General features: G+C 36.7%; 1 pseudogene; it reads left to right on the top strand.

The window, feature by feature from the left end:
* The window catches only part of LOC125479073, a 23,809-nt pseudogene extending 6,455 nt beyond the window's left edge, over positions 1-17,354 (top strand).
* The last annotated feature ends 793 nt before the right edge of the window (positions 17,355-18,147 follow it).

The raw sequence follows: 18,147 nt of genomic DNA, 5'->3' as shown, positions 1-18,147 counted from the left end.
TTTGGTTGTTAAGCTTCTTGATTCCTCCAACAACTTGAAGATCACCCATCGTATCGGCAAGACTTTGACTACACCGAACAAGCTTGAGTGACTACCGTGCAGAGTAATACACTACTCTCGACACAAAGAAGCTCCCTCTCAAGGTTTGTGATAACCCCAGCAATAATCTCAAGAAACCTTTTCTGATGTGGAAGATCAGTCAAAACTGCAACCACAGAGCATACTCGGAATTTCAAGAGACTTTACAACCAATGCTCTACCAAGAACGATCCCTGACCGACTTGGCTCTGATACCAATTGTTGAATAAGAAGAGTATCCAAGATAACTCTAATGATCCCAAGAAGAAGAAAATAGAGCACACTCTTAAAGAAAGCTCACAAAACAAACTAATTAGCATAGCTTTTCTTATTTAGCTCTAGGCTTTGTTTTTCCTTGGATGATTTACAATGCTTGAGGACTTGGGTATTTATAGCAAACCAAATGATTAAACTAAGATTATTTATTACCACACAAAACACATTAATTGCACCTAATTTTTTTTATTCAACCATACCTAACATTGCCTAACTTTCCTTGCCTAACTTTGACATTGATTTTCAACATAAAAAGCTTCAAGCAATGGGAGGGTGAAGGTTTGGTGGATGGCAGAAGAAGTAATGCTAGCGTTTCAGAGCTGAAGTACTTGTCTCATCTGTTCGACCGAGGTATAAAGTTGTTGGTAAAGAAATGTGAGCAATTTTACTTGGATGGGATGGAGATTGTGAATATTATTTCCTATCTATTTGACAGTGAAGCTGTTAATCAACTGAAGCATCTCCATGTCCAAAACAACGATGAAGTTAAATATGTCATTAACTCCGTCAATTGGAGTTGTTCTCATAATGCCTTCTCTAACCTAGAATCTCTAGCTCTTGAAGACGTTGTGAGTTTGGAAAGTGTATGTTATGGACAACTCATAGGTGAGCCATTGCGAAAGTTAAAATCTTTGACACTTCAGAATCTATCAAAGCTTATTGATTTCTCTTCCAAAAGCAAGCAATTAACGACTGCTACAGAAGCCGACGAAATCGTTACGGAGGATAAAGTTGGTGGACCACCGTGATTGTTCAATAATGGGGAGGTACTTTCTTAGTTATTTTTTCTAGCAAAATGGTTGCATGATTCTTTCTCCAAATAGTTTTCTTCTTCGACCATATAATTCTTTTTTTTTCCTTTCAATAAGAAAAAAAGATACAAATGTTTAAGATTTATCTCTAATATTAGAAAGCCAGAAAGTTAAATTTGGTGTCTCAAGGCTTCACCAAAAATAATTAAACTAAAAAGCCCTTTAAACAACAAAAAAAAAAAAAAAAAAAAAAAAAAAAAAAAAAAAAAGAAAAACTGAGTGAAAATAATAGAAGCAAATTTACAAGGGCAATTTTGTCACAAAAAAAAAAAGAAAAATCGGAATAAAAATAACAAATTATTTAAAAAGCTATTTAAAAAAAAAAAAAAAAAAAAAAGGTGACATGAGTGAAAAAAATAAATGTGGTGTTTATCGTTTTCAACCGTATGAATCCCCGCCTTCACAGTAGGCTGTTCCCTCAAGTCTCTTTTTCACTCCCTTTCCGGATTTTCATTCAACCATTTCTAGGGTGTTGTGCTCCTCAAAGACTGCGTCGACACCAACGCCGCTTTCGTCCTCCACCACATTCTCAAGCACTCTCTCTATCGGCCTCCCCACTCCACCTCTAATGGCTTCGTTTTTGTCGCCTTTGTCCACCCCTTCTCCCACTACGATCGCATCCTCTAAAGACTCATACTCGCTCTCTCCATAAAGAATTCCAGTGTTAATTTATTTTCTTTTTTTTTTTTTTTTTTTTAATATTTCATTGCTTAAATAAAATTTGGGTTTCTGAATTTCGAATGTGTTTTTTGGAAGAGTGTTGCAATTTGGCTGCACAGAGGGACACCACTAGATACTTTCTTCTTGACTTGATTATGAACTGCCTAGGTAAGAAAGGTATAAATGGTCTAAGTTTACCGGCTCAGCCCGGCTTACTCTTATTTACTAATTAATTTTCCACCCAATGCGATCCCGACATGTTCTTATTTACTAAATAATTTTCCAACCTGCATGTTTATTAGGCACTCATCGACTCATATTCCTCAAAGGTACTGAACTTAAAATGTGTCCTTATTGCTCTGTTTTCACTTTGGTACTCATATATTCCTCAACCTAGACAATCATCCTTTCTTCTTTATTGTGAATACTCTTCATTTCAAGTTATACATTTCTTGCCAATTACTACTACGTGTAAAAGAGTAAATACGTAGAAGAATTAAACATTTGACATTTGTTTTAGCACAACACTTATGACACTGTCTGTTTTCTCCAGGTTACTACTCCAAATTATAAGCATTTGTTTTTATTTTTTAAGTAAAAAAATCTTGCTTTTATGGATTAGGAGGATGTTCATTGATTGAAGTTATAAAAAGAGCCAAACAAAGAGTACAAAGAAAAAGCACGGCACATCCGCAATTTGGTTGAAGAATGGTGATTCCCTCTAACCGGTTCAATTTCTTCTTCAATTAGTGCTCAATTATTGAATCTATGTTTGTTCCTTTGGGGTTTTTTAGGTCTCCATGTGTTGTTTATCATAAATGGCGAATTTCTAAACATATGTGTGGATTAACATCCTCAATAGTCTGTTAGGATAAAAGCTTAGTATTGTTTTACATTGTCACGTGTCACAAGTGTATTGGAGACTCTAGAAGTTAGTTATATGTCATTGTATTTATAAGGATGTATGTTGTAATAGTTGGATATAATGAAATAACAGTTTCTCTCTTTACATTCTCTCTCTCTCTCTCTCTCTCTCTCTCTCTCTCTCTCTCTTCGAAAGCTCTCTAGTTCTTCTTAGTTCTTTTCCATAGTCTGTTCTCAGTCTTATCATGGTATCAGAGCCTGCCATGGTTAACACCCTTAATTGACGATTCATGTGCTTCTGCTCGTCGTCGTCGTCGTCATTCTTCGTTGTTTCGGTGACCAGAATTGGGTGTTATTTGCTGGTTGTTCGCAATTCCAGAGAAGTGTCGATTACTCAAACCCTAAGTCAGTGGAATTTCTTCTTATCGGTTGTTTGTTCTGTAGTTGGAGACTGTTGATCTGTTCGTCGATCTTTGCAGTTGCTGTGCTTGGATTTGTGCAGTCCAATGATACTTTAGAGGTGTTTTCTTTCGATTTCTCAGTATTGACACTTGATAGTTCTTTGTCTATGAAATTGTTGATTCTTGGTAATTCTTGCTGCGTGATTCTTAAGGTGCTGTTGATTTCTTGAAGAAACATAAATTGTGTTAAACGATTACATTCTGTCAACGGCATATTTTTTTTTCTTGATCTTACAAATTACTTTCCATTGTTGAATTGTTGATTTCTGTTGGTGCATTATGGTTACCGTTGCACAATTAGCCCTTACACAATCTCCAATTTCTTCGCTTATACCTAGTGTTGGAAACACAGTGACTACGAAATTGGATGATTCGAATTATGTTACTTGGAATTTCCAGATTTCTTTGTTACTAGAATGGAATGGAATTATGGGATTTATTAATGGATCCATTCCTTGTCCTCAGAAATATACTGAGTTGGAGTCTAATGATGGGTCGATTGTTAATAATTCTCCACTTACTAATGCCTATAAAGTTTGGAAATTTCATGATAAAGCTCTTACTGCAACACTATCCACTGCTGCATTATCTTGTGTTATTGGATGTCAAAGCTTCAGTGATATGTGGAATAATTTGAAAGAAAAATTTGCTCATATGACTCGTACTAGTATTGTTCAAATGAAGATTGATCTGTAGAATATTAAGAAAGGGCCAGAATCCATTGATGTTTACTTGCAGATGATTAAAGAATGTAGGGATCAGTTAGCTACTGCTGGTGTTGTGATTTCTGATGAAGATATTGTCATTGTGGCTTTAAGAAGATTACCTACAGAATATAATATCATTGACTCTGTGATTCAAGGCAGAGAAAGTATGGTCTCATTGAAAGAACTGAGGTCTCAGTTAAAGGTAGAAGAGTCTACTTTGGAAGAAGGTCTTAAACAACCACCTTTAATGGCAGCTATGTTTGCTAATACGTCCAGTTCAACTTATGAAACTGATGGATCTTCTAATCCTAGGCCATATACTGGAAATGTTGATCTTGGTTCACATAGTTCTTCATTTTCACCAATGATTCCATTTCAACAATTGCCATTTCCACCTACTGATGCGAGAATTATACGCACACAAATTAAACCCTCTTTTTATCAATTGTAGTAAGTATGTAAGTAGGGATCGTTCTGGACCGGGGATTAGGAGGGATTGTTAATCACTTGGATTTGACTCAAAAACGTAAAAACACAATATAAAACACTATACTAGACTCAAAGAATGCAAAACTAAACTTTAAAACACTAAGACAAACCAAAAGACTCAAAACAAGTTCAAAAGACTCAAAACTGCCTAAAAACACTAACTAGGCAGTTTCTGACCTTAAACCCAATTTTGGACGAATTTAAGATTATGGCTTGATTCAAAACACTTTAAAACATAAACTAAACAGATTCTAAGCACTAAAAAACAAGTAAAGGGGGGTTTTGATTTGACGAAAATTGAAATAACAAAACAAGTTCATAAACTAAGCAGATTGTAAAACGAATTTGGATTTAATGAATGGAATGAAGGCTAGCTAAGGGGTTCATCTCCATACATGTTATACTTGCATATAAAACGATTTCCAATTGCTTTTCAATAAACCATGAATTCTCAACGCCCCAGATTAACCGTGAATTGCACTAATTAACCCTCAGATTTTCTTAACGTTATTGAATTGGATGATTGCATACGACAACCCAAAACATTCCCCACAAGTTCCCTATATGAATTGCATAATAGAGATACAAGCAAGAATCATTAAGTTCTTTGAAAACCATAAGCATTGACGAAGCACTCGTTACTATGAACTGCATGAAACTTATGCCAAGAATTTACTTAACGCAATTGAGATCATCAACTTTTACTACTTGTAAATATAAGTTTGTAACGATTAGGTGAAACTCACTTATATTTTAGCGTCATATTCATGCATGAAAATTAAGCGTGCACTCTCAATAAACATACATAAATAAGTGTAATTCACATAGATAAGTAAATTGAATTCACAACTTATGAAACGCAATTAGAATTAATCAAATCATATTGCAAGCATAAACACGTATTTCGAATCCCCCCCCCCCCCAGCCAAGGGGGTTTTAGTTCCTCATACGTACAAAACAAAGAGAATTGAAATTAAACATTGAAATCAAAGGAAAAGAAACACCTAAACATTCCAACAACTCAAACTTGAATTGTATGAACGTTTAGGCCCTCTTCTCTTCCTCTTTGTTGCTGCACAAGGTCTAAGGTGAGTTTTGGGGATTATGGATGATGTAGAATGATAGGTTTTGTGTATGAATGGATGGGGAGTGGTGGAATGGCTGAATGGATTGATGGGGAAGGCACGGCACAAAGTGGATTGTGTGAATGGTGTGTGTATGAATGGATGAATTTCTGAATGGCTCCCCCCCTTGTGGCTGCAATGGATGTTTATTTATAGGTGGATGAATGATTAAAAGAGGGAATATGACAGCTAGGTTGTTGGTGGAAAGCTGGAAATGGGATAGGAGTGCATGTGGGTGAATATGTGGCTGCCATCATGAAGGAAAGCTGGAATTGTGGAATGCACGGCAATGAGTGGTGTTGTTGGTGTGTGAATGGGAATGCAATCTGAAATGGGAGAGCATCTGGGTGAAATAATGAAGGAAATGCATGTGAGTGAATATGTGGCTGCCATCATGAAGGAAAGCTGGAATTGTGGAATGCATGTGCACGGCAAGGATGGGAGAAGAGGGTGAATGTGCATGTGCAATGACAGCTAGGTTGAATGATTAAAGGGGTGCTGCTAGGTTGGAAATGCATGTGGAATGGCTGGAATGAACATGAAATGCACGGCTAAGTTGGTTGAATGATTATGGGTGCATGTGTTGAATTGATTTCTTGGTGAGGGGATGCACGGCATGGGTAGGAATGGGTCTTTTGTTGATGATTGTGTTGGTGATGAATGTGGAGTGGCTGGAATGCAAAGGGAATGCACGGATTAGAGGATTTGTGTTAGGTGATGGGTGCATGTGTTGAATTGGTGGTGCAATGATGAAAGAATAAGTGCATGTGGCTGAATGCAAAGGGAATGCAAAGTGAATGAATAATGAAATGGGAAAGCATGTGCAAGGTTGTAGTTTAGGGTGTTTGAGTGAATGGCTGAGATGGTTTCTAGGGTGAATGGTGTGTACGGTTTTTGGGAGAGAATGTGTGTTGGATGCATGGCAAGGTGTTAGATTGGGCTAGGCCCTTTGTTTTATGTCCTAGAGTGCATACAAGGCCTTCAATTTCGTCCAACACTTTGGCTCCAAGCATAAGCTATCCATCCTTAGCCCAAAAGTGCTCCAAAAGGCTCCAACATGCATCTTTTTGCTTCCTTAGCCATATGAACCTAAAAACACACGAAAATGGCTTAAACTACTAAAATTACTAAGTACTAGCAACATAAATGCAAGAAAACAAGCAAACTAAGGCGCATAAATATGCTCCTATCAAATTCCCCCACACTTAGCTTTTGCTAGTCCTCGAGCAAAACAAAACGATAACAAACAAACAAAACGACACTAAACAAGTAAAACACAACCTAAACCTTCCAACAATCGTCTCAGGGATTTCCAATGCACATGACATGTTAAAAATCATTATTCCCACAGATTTTAGCCATCTTTACACTTAAGTACATTCTTAATCATAGTCACCACATACTAGTTCACAATTAAGCATTTAAAACCATGTTTTGAATGTAGTAACATGCCTTAGAGAATTTGCTCAATTCCTTACAAGATATGCACTCAATTTTCACTCAGATTTTCTAACTACACACCCTAATCTAGTTACATGTGAGAGGATTGATGTAAACATGAAAACGAACACTCACATATATGTATCTCAAAGGAAGCAATTTCTGGAGTTAATAAGCATGTTTAGGTATGATCTCATGAATGGAATGCTCTTACTTAGATGCGAGAACCAGTGACACCATATGCTCATACCAAGTTCAAACTCCACAAATTGAAACACATAACACTCAAGATTGAAGTCACGGGTTGTAATGGGGCTTGGGGTGTGTGGATAACAAAGAAGGGATATGGAAAACAAAGGTTCTTAAAGAAATAGTGAGCAAAGCACTTGAATCAACTTAGAATTCACTTTTGAATGAAAACTCAACTTTTGAACAACAAGGGGGAACAAGCTCTTTTTCCTTTCTTTCTTTCTTTTCTTTTCTGTTTTTCTTTTTCATATGTTTTTCACAATTTTTTTTTTCTTTTTTTCTTTTGAATCTCAAAACATACATACAAACTTAAGAACAAACTTTCCCTCCCCCACACTCATTTTCTTGCATAATGTAACTCAAAAGGAATTCATTTAAGTCATGCTCACTATCTTTTAAGAACAAGAGTGTGGATTGTCCTAAACTAGGCTAGGTGAGGATAATGTGGGTTAACAAAGAATAAAGGCTAAACAAAGCTCAACGGGGGTAAAACTTACAACATATACGAAATATGGGAAGTAAGGCTATTTGGCTATGGTGGCAACTACACAACTTCATCTTGATATATGTTATGCAATTCAATGTCATGCTTTGAATGAAACGGATATAAGTTCTAGCATTTAGTTCTATCATGATACAATTGCATTCTAAGTAGCAACCAAGCAAGGAATAATGAGATCATGCAACAACTTTAGAAAACAAAGAATCACATATTATAACTCTCCAAAGAAGGTAATGGCTCGAGTCTCACAGGGTTGTAGCGTTTGTTTGAGTTCCTTCCTTCAAGCATGTTACAAAAACGAATTTTTCTTTTATGATTGCATGTGAAGTCATACATTATAACCATAACCAAGCATATACCAAGAGTAAATCAAACTTTTCTCTATGTTTATAACTCTTTTTAACAGTAATGCAATTACAAAACAAATCCTTATCATTGTGTTGGAAGGTACCCTAAGACACAAACACACAAAAACGACTCAAAACACTCTTTTTAGGCTTTTCAAAACATGTTTTTCAAATTTTTATGTGATTTTCGGAGTTATAAAAACAAAACATACTAAAACACTCTAAAACAACTTAAAAACACCTTAAAACAGCAAGGAACAACATTTGAAGTTATGGGTGATAAAATCCCACGAATTTGCATCAAATATACTTAGTTACCCCCCCCCCCCCCCACACTTAAATCAAACATTGTCCTCAATGTTTTAAGCATAGATTCACACAAAACATAAGTAAACACACAAACAGCACTAAACATACTAAACATGGCAGAATGTAACTAACAAAGAGAAGAGTTTAGGGACGCAAATCTGGTTATGGAGTGTAAATTCCATCTTCTCCTTGGTGATTGCATTGAGGCTTTGATCTTGGTGATTCCACAGGCTTACTCTTGAACTGGGCTGGAGGATTCTTTTGGTCTCCCCTGAAGGTCTGAGCTTACTCCTCTTATCTGTTTCTTTGTTCAATCTTTCCAATTCGTATTGAAGAGGGTTAGAGGATAACTCAGCATATGCAGTTGTTGCGCTTGTTTCCACATGCTTCAATGTATCATTTTCACTTGCCTTACTTGCTCCCCTTGCAGAAGTGGTCCCTTCTCTGGGAGTGTATCAACCGTTGAAGATGACTACTCGAGAGCAACGCTAGGTAAGCAACCAGGGAATAGATTCCAGGTAGTCGGTTCTAGATCGGAAGACTGACTCCAAGTGTCGGCTGATTGCTTCTTTCACTTTGCCATGCGAGTAAGAACAAGGACAAAGGAAAAGGTAGGGAAAGAGCATGATATGAGATACCTTTGCTTTCGCCTTTGATGATATGAGATACTTTTGCTTTTGAAGAAGTTCCTCCTACCTTATCTGTTTTCCAGGCATTTGGTATCTTCTTTTGGGGGTACATCAATGGTTGAATAGGTGTTCTCAAGGGAAAAAGAAAACTGAGCATGTTGAGATACCTTTGCTTTCGCCCTTAGAGGTGAGGAAGAGTTGGGCATTTTCTTCAGGTCTGCCTTGCCATAAAAGATGAAGGTCGACATATATAGGGATTTCCCAATAGCAAGTGGTGGTACTGTTCTTTTACCATTGTCGACAAAAGTTTTGATCCAGCAAATCAGGCCTTTTGAAAAAGAGTGATGACTCTTCGATTTCTGAACGAACGCCTCTTTGATTTCTGAGCTAGCGCCTCTTTGATTTCTGAACAAACGCCTCTTTGATTTCTGAACGGCAAGTAGTAGTGCGGAAGCGGCTCTGTTAGAGATCTTTTGACAAAGTTGCACGCGTTTTCTGAAAAGCAGAGAAAGCGTCGCCGAACTTTACGCTTGTCGGAAAAAGTGTGTCGTTGCGATGATGACCTCCACGTGTTTTCAACTTTGTCAGAGATCTTTTGACAAAGTTGAACACGTTTTCTGAAAAGCCGAGAGAGCGTTGCCGAACTTTACGCAGGAAATTCCGGCTTTTTGAATCGGTATTCGTGTCGCCTTGGCTTTTTATAGAGGTATCGATCACCTCCAACATGCACACTTTGAAGATTGCCCATTCTTGAAAATCGTCTCCGGCCCTTTGAGATTTTACTCCTTCCACCCTTCTCTTTTAACCCTTTGAGATTTTACTCCTTCCACTCCCCGAGCTTGGAATGAAAGATTTTCGAGATTCTTTCTCATTTTGGGTTTCAAATCCTCATATGCAAATCCTTCTTTATATGTTAAAAGTGATGGTCATTCCCTTGTTATGTTGTTGTTATATGTTGATGACATTATACTAAGTGGAGATGATGATTTACATGTGCAGTCTGTGATTAATCAATTAACCAGGGAGTTTGATATGAAGGACTTAGGGGTCTTACACTATTTTCTTGGGCTACAGATTGAGTATCAACCTCAAGGATTGTTAGTTCATCAGTCCAAATATATCAAGGACTTGCTGCATAAGGCACATATGTTTGATAGTAAGCTTTGTACCACTCCCTATCATCCACACCAAAAACTCTTAAATCATGGTATTCCTCCATTCCATGATCCAGGTCTTTATAGAAGTATAGTAGGGGCCTTACAGTATTTGACCTTCACTGACTCTGATATAGCTTACTCTGTCAATCAGGTATGCCAGTTTATGCATTCTCCTCTTGACAGTCACTTTGTTGTTGTAAAACGCATACTAAGGTATCTCAAAGGCTCTATGACTCTCGGTTTATGTTTTAGACCTGGTAATTTGGATATAAGAGCTTACACAGATGCTGATTGGGCTGGGGGCCCTAATAACAGACGGTCAACCACTGGGTTTGTTGTGTTTTTAGGTGATAATCCAATTTCTTGGAGTTCTAAGAAACAGCATACTATTAGTTGTTCTTCGACTGAGGCAGAATATAGGGCAATGGCAACTACCACTGTTGAGGTTGTGTGGATTCAGCAGTTACTCAAGGATCTATCTTTATCTTCTTCAACAACTCCATTGCTCCACTGTGATAATATATCAGCAATGGCTTTAGCAACTAATCTCATTCTACATTCTAAAGCTAAACACATAGAGATAGAGCGCCATTTTGTGCGGGAACGAGTGCAGCAAGGCGCAATTCTATTGCAGTTTGTTAATTCCTTGGAACAGTTTGCTAATATTCTTACAAGGGGCCTATGTTTTCCATTGTTTAGTTCTCATTGTGCCAATCTTATGCTCGGGAATGCCCATCATAAGATTGAGGGGGAATGTTAGGATAAAAGCTTATTATTGTTTAACACTGCCATGTGTCACAAGTGTATTGGAGATTCTAGAAGTTAGTTATGTGTCATTGTATTTATAAGGATGTATGTTGTAATAGTTGGATATAATGAAATAACAGTTTCTCTCTCTACATTCTCTTTCTCTCTTCAAAAGCTCTCTAGTTCTTCTTAGTTCTTTTCCATAGTCTGTTCTTAGTGTTATCAGTCAACAAGCACAAAACTCAATGTGGGTGATATTACAGTGTACTGATATTGGTGGGTTTCGTAGTGAGTATAGACTTGCAACTCTAATGTTTTTGTTCAATTTATTAATTTCACTAAACAAAACAAAAATCAATGTGGTTAACATTACAGTGTACTGATATTTGCCTTACGAAATCTAATTAGTTTTTATTCCTCAGGTGACTTCAGTCAACAACATTCTATTGACAACCTTAAATTGGTTGAATAGGCTTTGGCAACATTAAACTGGATTATGAAAAATTTGAATTGACGTTATAACATGGGAACCATAGCCAAGCTTTTTCAAATGAAATTTGTATCCCTTTTGAAAAAATGTCCTTGTGCGAGCACAATTGTAGAACGGAAAAAAATTAAAAAAATTAAAAAAATTAAAAAAAAAACTATGTATGCCGCGCAGTGCCGTGATGTATAAAAGGCCTTTCGCAAGCGCAAGTCGTGTGCAGAAAAAAAACTAGTTTTTTAAATAAGCCAAAACCATTTAAATGATATATTAAGTTATCAGGTTTTGATATTAAAATTTTTGTTTCCTACACATTCAACTAATAAGTTCAAATCTTCTGCATTTAATTTATCCATGTAGCTGCTCTGTGAATTTTTTTTAAATTTTGACATCAGCCCATTCACTCAAACCAAACCTAACGGCGTTAACTACAAATAAAATTAAAAAAATTAAAAAATCAGAGCGTAGCCCAGCATACTAGGTACCTCTCCCATTCCCCTTCCTTCCCAACGCCACCAATCACCGTCCCCTCCCTCAAGGACCACCACCTCTTCAAGCACAGCGGCAGCATCTCCCTCAATGACGTCATCGAGATCGCCAAGGTTATGAGGAATAGATCCATGGCCGAAGGAGCAGGGCCGGTCCAAAGATTTTTGAGGCCCAAGGCAACATAAAAAAATGTGCCCTCATTTCATATAAAAAAAAATATTTGTTTTCACACGTAAGAGATCGATAAAATTATATTTAGAAAAACACTTCAAACTCAATAATTTAGAAACACAGAATAATTAATTTATTTTGTATCAAGAGAAGAAACTAAAAAACTTCGGGCTTTCAAGTAGATAGATTATGAGTTTTGTTTTCCATCTGAACTTTTAAAATATTTTTGTACAAATCGTGAGTTATTTTTTCTTATTTACTAGCCTCGTCAATATAAGACTGAAAAAATATTAATGTTTTTGAGTCTTTAAGGATATGTATAAGTAATGAATGAATACTAAATTAAACATTTTGATGACACGTAATATTATTTGCAAATTTGGTTTAAAAATTTAGTCTACGCATTACTCTTTGTTGAAGATTAAACTTGAATTGAAATAGATATTTAAAAATAGCAACGCATATAGCTACTAGCTAGTAAATAAATTAACAACCAAACAAAAATTTGTAAAAATTGAAAAAAATAAACATGGACATAACATTTCGAACTTAAGATCTCTCGTTAATTTTAAACATAAAAAACCATTGCTTCTAATTAAACTTCTTGATTCTTTAGCCAAATTTTATAAATTTATACTGTTATGAAAATAAATTTGTAAAAATTGGAATGTAAATAAGCACACATGGTGTTTTGAACCTAAAACCTCCTCATTCATTTTAAACAACAAAATCATCAGTTCTAATTAACTTTCTTTTTCACTAAACCAAATTTTATAAATTTATACACTTATAAAAATATATACAAATATACCACCCTAATAATTTTGGTGCTCTTAATTTTTTTGGATCCCGGACGGTCGTTGGGCCCGCACTGGGCCTAGGCCAGGCCTGTGAAGGAGCTCGCCGGAACGGTGAAGGAGATTCTCGGAACCTGATTCTTGGTGGGCTGCACGGTCAACGGCAAGGACCCCAAGGATTTGCAATAGGAGATCGTCGATGGAGACGTCGAGATCCTTCTCGATCGATAAATTCAACAAATCTGACAGCCCAAAAGAAATTTCAGGGGAGACGCTTACATTCACAAATCTGACAGCCCAAAAGGGATTTATTCTTCAATCTTCCCAGATTTGGATTTTATGGATTTAAAGTGTGAAGGAGATGCAATTGATATTGCTGCTGCTGTGTTTGGGGAAGAGAGGGAGAAGGAGGATGACCGGCTTCCATTTCCTTACTTTTGTTCTTATTTTTATTTAATTTTATTGGTAGTTGACATTTAGGTACAGAAGATTTGACTCGGCCCTAATCACGGTGGAGACCACCACCTACCGCCAAAGCTTCACAATAATGTGTTTTTGGTATCAATTTAAATAAAATAGTTCAAATTTGGAATTAAATTGACACAATTTTGGGAATGAGAATCCTCTCTGGATCCTCTAATCGTATCCGTTAATCGTACATAGTTGTTTGGATCCAATTTTACATCATCGGCCTGAGCAATCGTGGCCGTTGGATGATAAAGTGGTTGAGATGATTTTCAATTATTATTGAGGGATAATATTATGGTTTTAATCATAATATTATCTCTTAATATATATTAGATTATCTAAGCCTAATATTAGCTATATCCAGCTGGTTGTTTAAAGATAAGTGATGAGGCAAATCATATTTCCAACCTGGAGGTACAGTTCAAACGGGTTTGAGATGTTTGTACGACTCATGCGGCAATACAAACTATGAATGGATTAATTTCATTTAAAATCAATGCTTGCATTGGATAAAGATGAAATGATGCAGTAGGTGGATGATGGTAATCAAGATCACATCATGACATTTGATTTGCAAATGGTTTGCATGGATGAGACGGCATGAAAAAAGGAGCTTTTTATGGTCTCCACGTGGAAGTTTAATGAAGATTATCTAGAATGGTAATTTCAAATGCATGCACTTGGACGTGAATATGGGTCTAAACATTGCACGGTTATTTAAAATGCTATGGGAAGAGTTCCATGTGCTTGTAAATTGATCTGATTGCATGGTTATCATAGGTAGATGACAGTTATCAAAGTGTGTTACTCCTTTGGAATAATATTCATAGAAATATTATTTATTCCGATTGGATACTCCTAAGTCGCATCAACAAATTCACAGCGTGTTCATCAAGACACGTCCCTATAAATACAAAGCGGCAGATGACATTCGAGGATCTCCAATTCTACACACAATTGCCCTGCGCAAACCTCTTAAACAACTTGAGATTTTTTTATTTTCTTTTTCTGCCAACACATCTTCAGTTTGGATAAACAGTACTGTGAAGGCAACCATCGAACATCTTCAGTTTGGATAAACAGTACTGTGAAGGCAACCATCGAACATCTTCAGTTTGGATAAGCAGCACTGTTGCCGTAGAATCAATCGACCAAAGACCACCTTTAGTTTGGATAAACAACACTGCGTCGAGGCCGACTGGCTACCTATCCAAGTCTCGTTCGAGAAGGGTTTCCGAATCCTTATTAGCAGAGGTCATCTTATTAGTCTTCTCAGCAAAGTAAGGTATTACGAGTTACAACATTCGGTACATTGAACGCCGAGTGATTTTATGATTAGATACTCACAAGTGAGTTTCAGAGTTCGGCATTCTGACGGCTGAACCACATTTACCATCAAGACATACATCTCCTTTGAGTACTTGTGTCTGTATATTCTGGTGTCGATTCGACGTGCTTATACTCTCACGAATATAATCACTGTGACCGAATCCGGCATCGACGATTCGTGAACTTTGCAGAACTAGTAGCCTTATCTTCAGGCTCGAGAATCCAAAGGCTGAGACTTGTTCCTTCCTCGGCCACAATCGCAAGATCAAGAAGTCAGCAACACGCTCAACGCAACATTAACAAATTGTACTCCTCGACTGACGAGTTGGCACACCCCGCATCAACTGAAAGACATAGTTAGCTCATTAGTTATTCACCCTGCGCGCCACGTAGGTTTTTTAATTTTTAAGGTCAACAATAGTATGATTAGTTTTTGTTAGGTATTGTTTGTATTTAATTTTAAATAAAAAATTTACAATGATTTCAGACCGCACGATGTACAATAAACAGATACGATTGAAAGATTCCAGAAATTCTCACAAAGAGGGTCCGGACATTCCAATTTTGGCCCCATATTTCTTTTTTTTCAGATAGTTTTATTGCGCTTCAATTTGTTCTTTGCGAAGTAATGAAAGTAGAAAGACTTGCAACTAGCTTACTTTTTTAATATATGACCTTTACGTTTACATTATGTTTGCACATTTGGAACATTTAGGGTTATAACCATGTAAACGGTAATTTTTTAAAATAAATATGAATTTTGTTCTGTACTACGGAGGTTTTGATGCCCTTCTTAACAACCTTGACTGTGCATCAATGTGGTAGTTTAAGATTCTTGTTTTCGAGTTCCATGGCTAAATGTTTCGGGCAACTCAAACATCTCATGATATCCAAATGTCAAGCACTACAAATGGTATATGACACATCATCTACCACTCATTTGAATTGTTTTGAGTGCCCAAATCTAAACTCAGTTGAGATAGACTCATGTGTTAGTTTGAAAAATGTCTTTTCTGCCTCAGTGGCCAAAGATCTTATGCAACTAAGTAAGTTGATGGTTATGAATTGTGGTTTAATGGAGGAAATTGTTGCGAAGGAAGAAGGACTACAAACGACATACGAGGAGTTCGGGTTCCCTAAAGTAACCTTTATGGAATTTCATAACCTGCCCCAACTTGGGAGTTTCTATCCAGACTGCATGTTTCTAATTGCCCATCACTCAACTTCCTAGAGTTCACGAAATGTGGTGGGGTGGAGATTTTGTTTGCCAAATTTTCAACATATCAAGACAAGCTTGAGTTGGGCCACCCAAACCAACGAAGCAATCTTTCTTTTTAATTGAGAAGGTGGTTACTTGTACACAATTCTTTTGATATTAAAATGATTATATGATTTTTAAATACTAGTTAAACATAAACCATCAAGTAAATACATTTATTATGCTTTTAATTTTAATGTTATTACGTGGTGTTTAGTTTTTCAAAATAATTTAAAGCATGCCATTACCGTTGATTATATTTCAGGGTAAGTCATTCCTCAACTTGGAATACTTGATTATAGACGAGAACACATAGATTTTGCATGGTCCACTCCTGGCAGAGTTGTTGAGAAAACTAAAAGGAATTGGTTTTGCTACTTCACATCCCAAGTCAGATGTTTTCTTTGAGAATTTCCAGAATATTGAAGAGCCTCGTGTGTTCTCTGCTCCTAGGAAAGAATTAATTGTCCACAACGACCAAGGAAGAAGAAGCGGGGAAATACATGAAGTTGAGACCCTCCCACGTGTAAAGGCTTTGTGGCTTAACAGTATGCCGGAGCTGATACATCTAGGAAAAGAGAACTCCCAGCCAGGGGGCCCTGTTTTTCCAAACTTGAAATTTCTATGCCTAGAAAAATGTGGCAAATTAGAGAATCTAGCTTCAACTTTGATATCCTTTCGGAATCTAACCATTTTTTTTTTTGGAAACTTTCAGAATCTAACCACTTTGACCATATTGGATTGTCATGGACTGCAATGCTTAATACCTTATTCTGTGGCTAAGAATTTGCAGCAACTCAAGAATTTTGGAGTTGAGTCCTGCGAAAGAATGGTAGAAATAGTGGCAAGCAAATACAGAAAATGAGATTACCGTCAGTTGCTTGTAAGATTTGAAACTTTGTGATCTACCAAGTCTGCAAGGATTTTGTATTGGAAATTGCATTTTCAAGGTCCCATCCTTATCGTCCAAGAATTTGATTGTCGAGAAGTGTCAGCTGATCGAGTTAAAGATTTCTCCTGATGGGTTACTCCAAAATGATCCAAAACCATAAAGACTACATAGCAGAGGAAACTGATGATATACGGATGCCAAGTGATTCAAAGGAGAATGATCGAGATCAAACTGTAAGTACTTCATTCACTAAGTACGCATCTATTAATTTCACTCTCCAATTTTAAAGCTTTTATCTGAACCTTGAACCGTCAAATTTAAAAGTCTGATTTCTTCATCATATTCATAGTTGTCCAGTCAGATTTCATATTGAACAGTTTGTGTTTATTTGTAATCTTCAACTAAACATAGATTTCTACAGGACCATTTGATGATTGCGGATTCAAATGTAGATGTTACAATTGCAAGACTATCTGCCAAAAAGGAACCCATCTTTTGGCTGGCGTGTTAAGGTTTTCCGATTGTGTGCGATTGCGTGTTATTTTCCTCTTCCTTTTGTTCTTCCTTTTAAAGGAAGAAATATCAGCCTAGAGAGAAAATTGGAAGGCACTCTGATCTGTTGGACCACACTACACATTCCACGCAAATCACATTGGTGTGTTCAAATTTTTAGATGGAGAAAACCTTTGCTACTTGGTAGTCAAAGGAAATACCCATTGGAGATCCTAGAGGATGCACGCTATCTTGGCTTTGGTGTTATTCTGGTCGCTACTTCAGTATACTTATTTCTAATTTTTCTTGTTACTTGCTCTAACTATTCTCTGTTCTCCCCTCAATGGTCTGTGTCCAGCCTTGCTTCCCTGGCCGATCTCATCTTGTTTGATATAAGCCTGCAAGCTGCGGCCTCAATGCAAATTGGAATGGCACTAATGCATGTTCCATGTCATGTTATGCTTGTATTGACTTATGTGTTTCGTCGTAAAAGTGTGATTTGCATTTGGAGCTTTGTTCGGTGATTTGTATTTGGAGCTTTGTTCGCTACGTTTTTGGTTTTGGTGTTTGGGAAATAATGCTTGTGCGATTTCTGTAAACATTGATGCATTACAAGTGGTGCTTGTGTGCACACTAGAGTGCGCTTCTTATTTGTGTGGTGATAGTTAATTTTCTGGATGCATGTGTGTATGTATATTTCATTCATAAAATGTAGGTTTAAATTGGTTTAAATGATTCTGGGGCTCTTTATCCGTGAATTGATTTAATGAAAATACTCATTTTATTTCTTCCCATGTTTTGCCTCTTTTTTTTCTTGTATTTTGCTTCTTGTGATAGATGAAAAATATCATTTCCAATCTTCTTAAGACCATCTCCACTGAGCTCCTAATAAGAATTTAGAGAGGACTAGTAATTT

This window comes from the organism of the source record quoted next, unplaced genomic scaffold, assembly GCF_019419815.1.
Source record: "Pyrus x bretschneideri cultivar Hongxiangsu unplaced genomic scaffold, Pyrus_bretschneideri_v1 Contig270, whole genome shotgun sequence".
In the NCBI taxonomy this organism is placed as follows: domain Eukaryota; kingdom Viridiplantae; phylum Streptophyta; class Magnoliopsida; order Rosales; family Rosaceae; genus Pyrus; species Pyrus x bretschneideri.
Note: the sequence above shows the minus strand (reverse complement) of the source record. Positions and strands in the feature narration are given on the sequence as shown.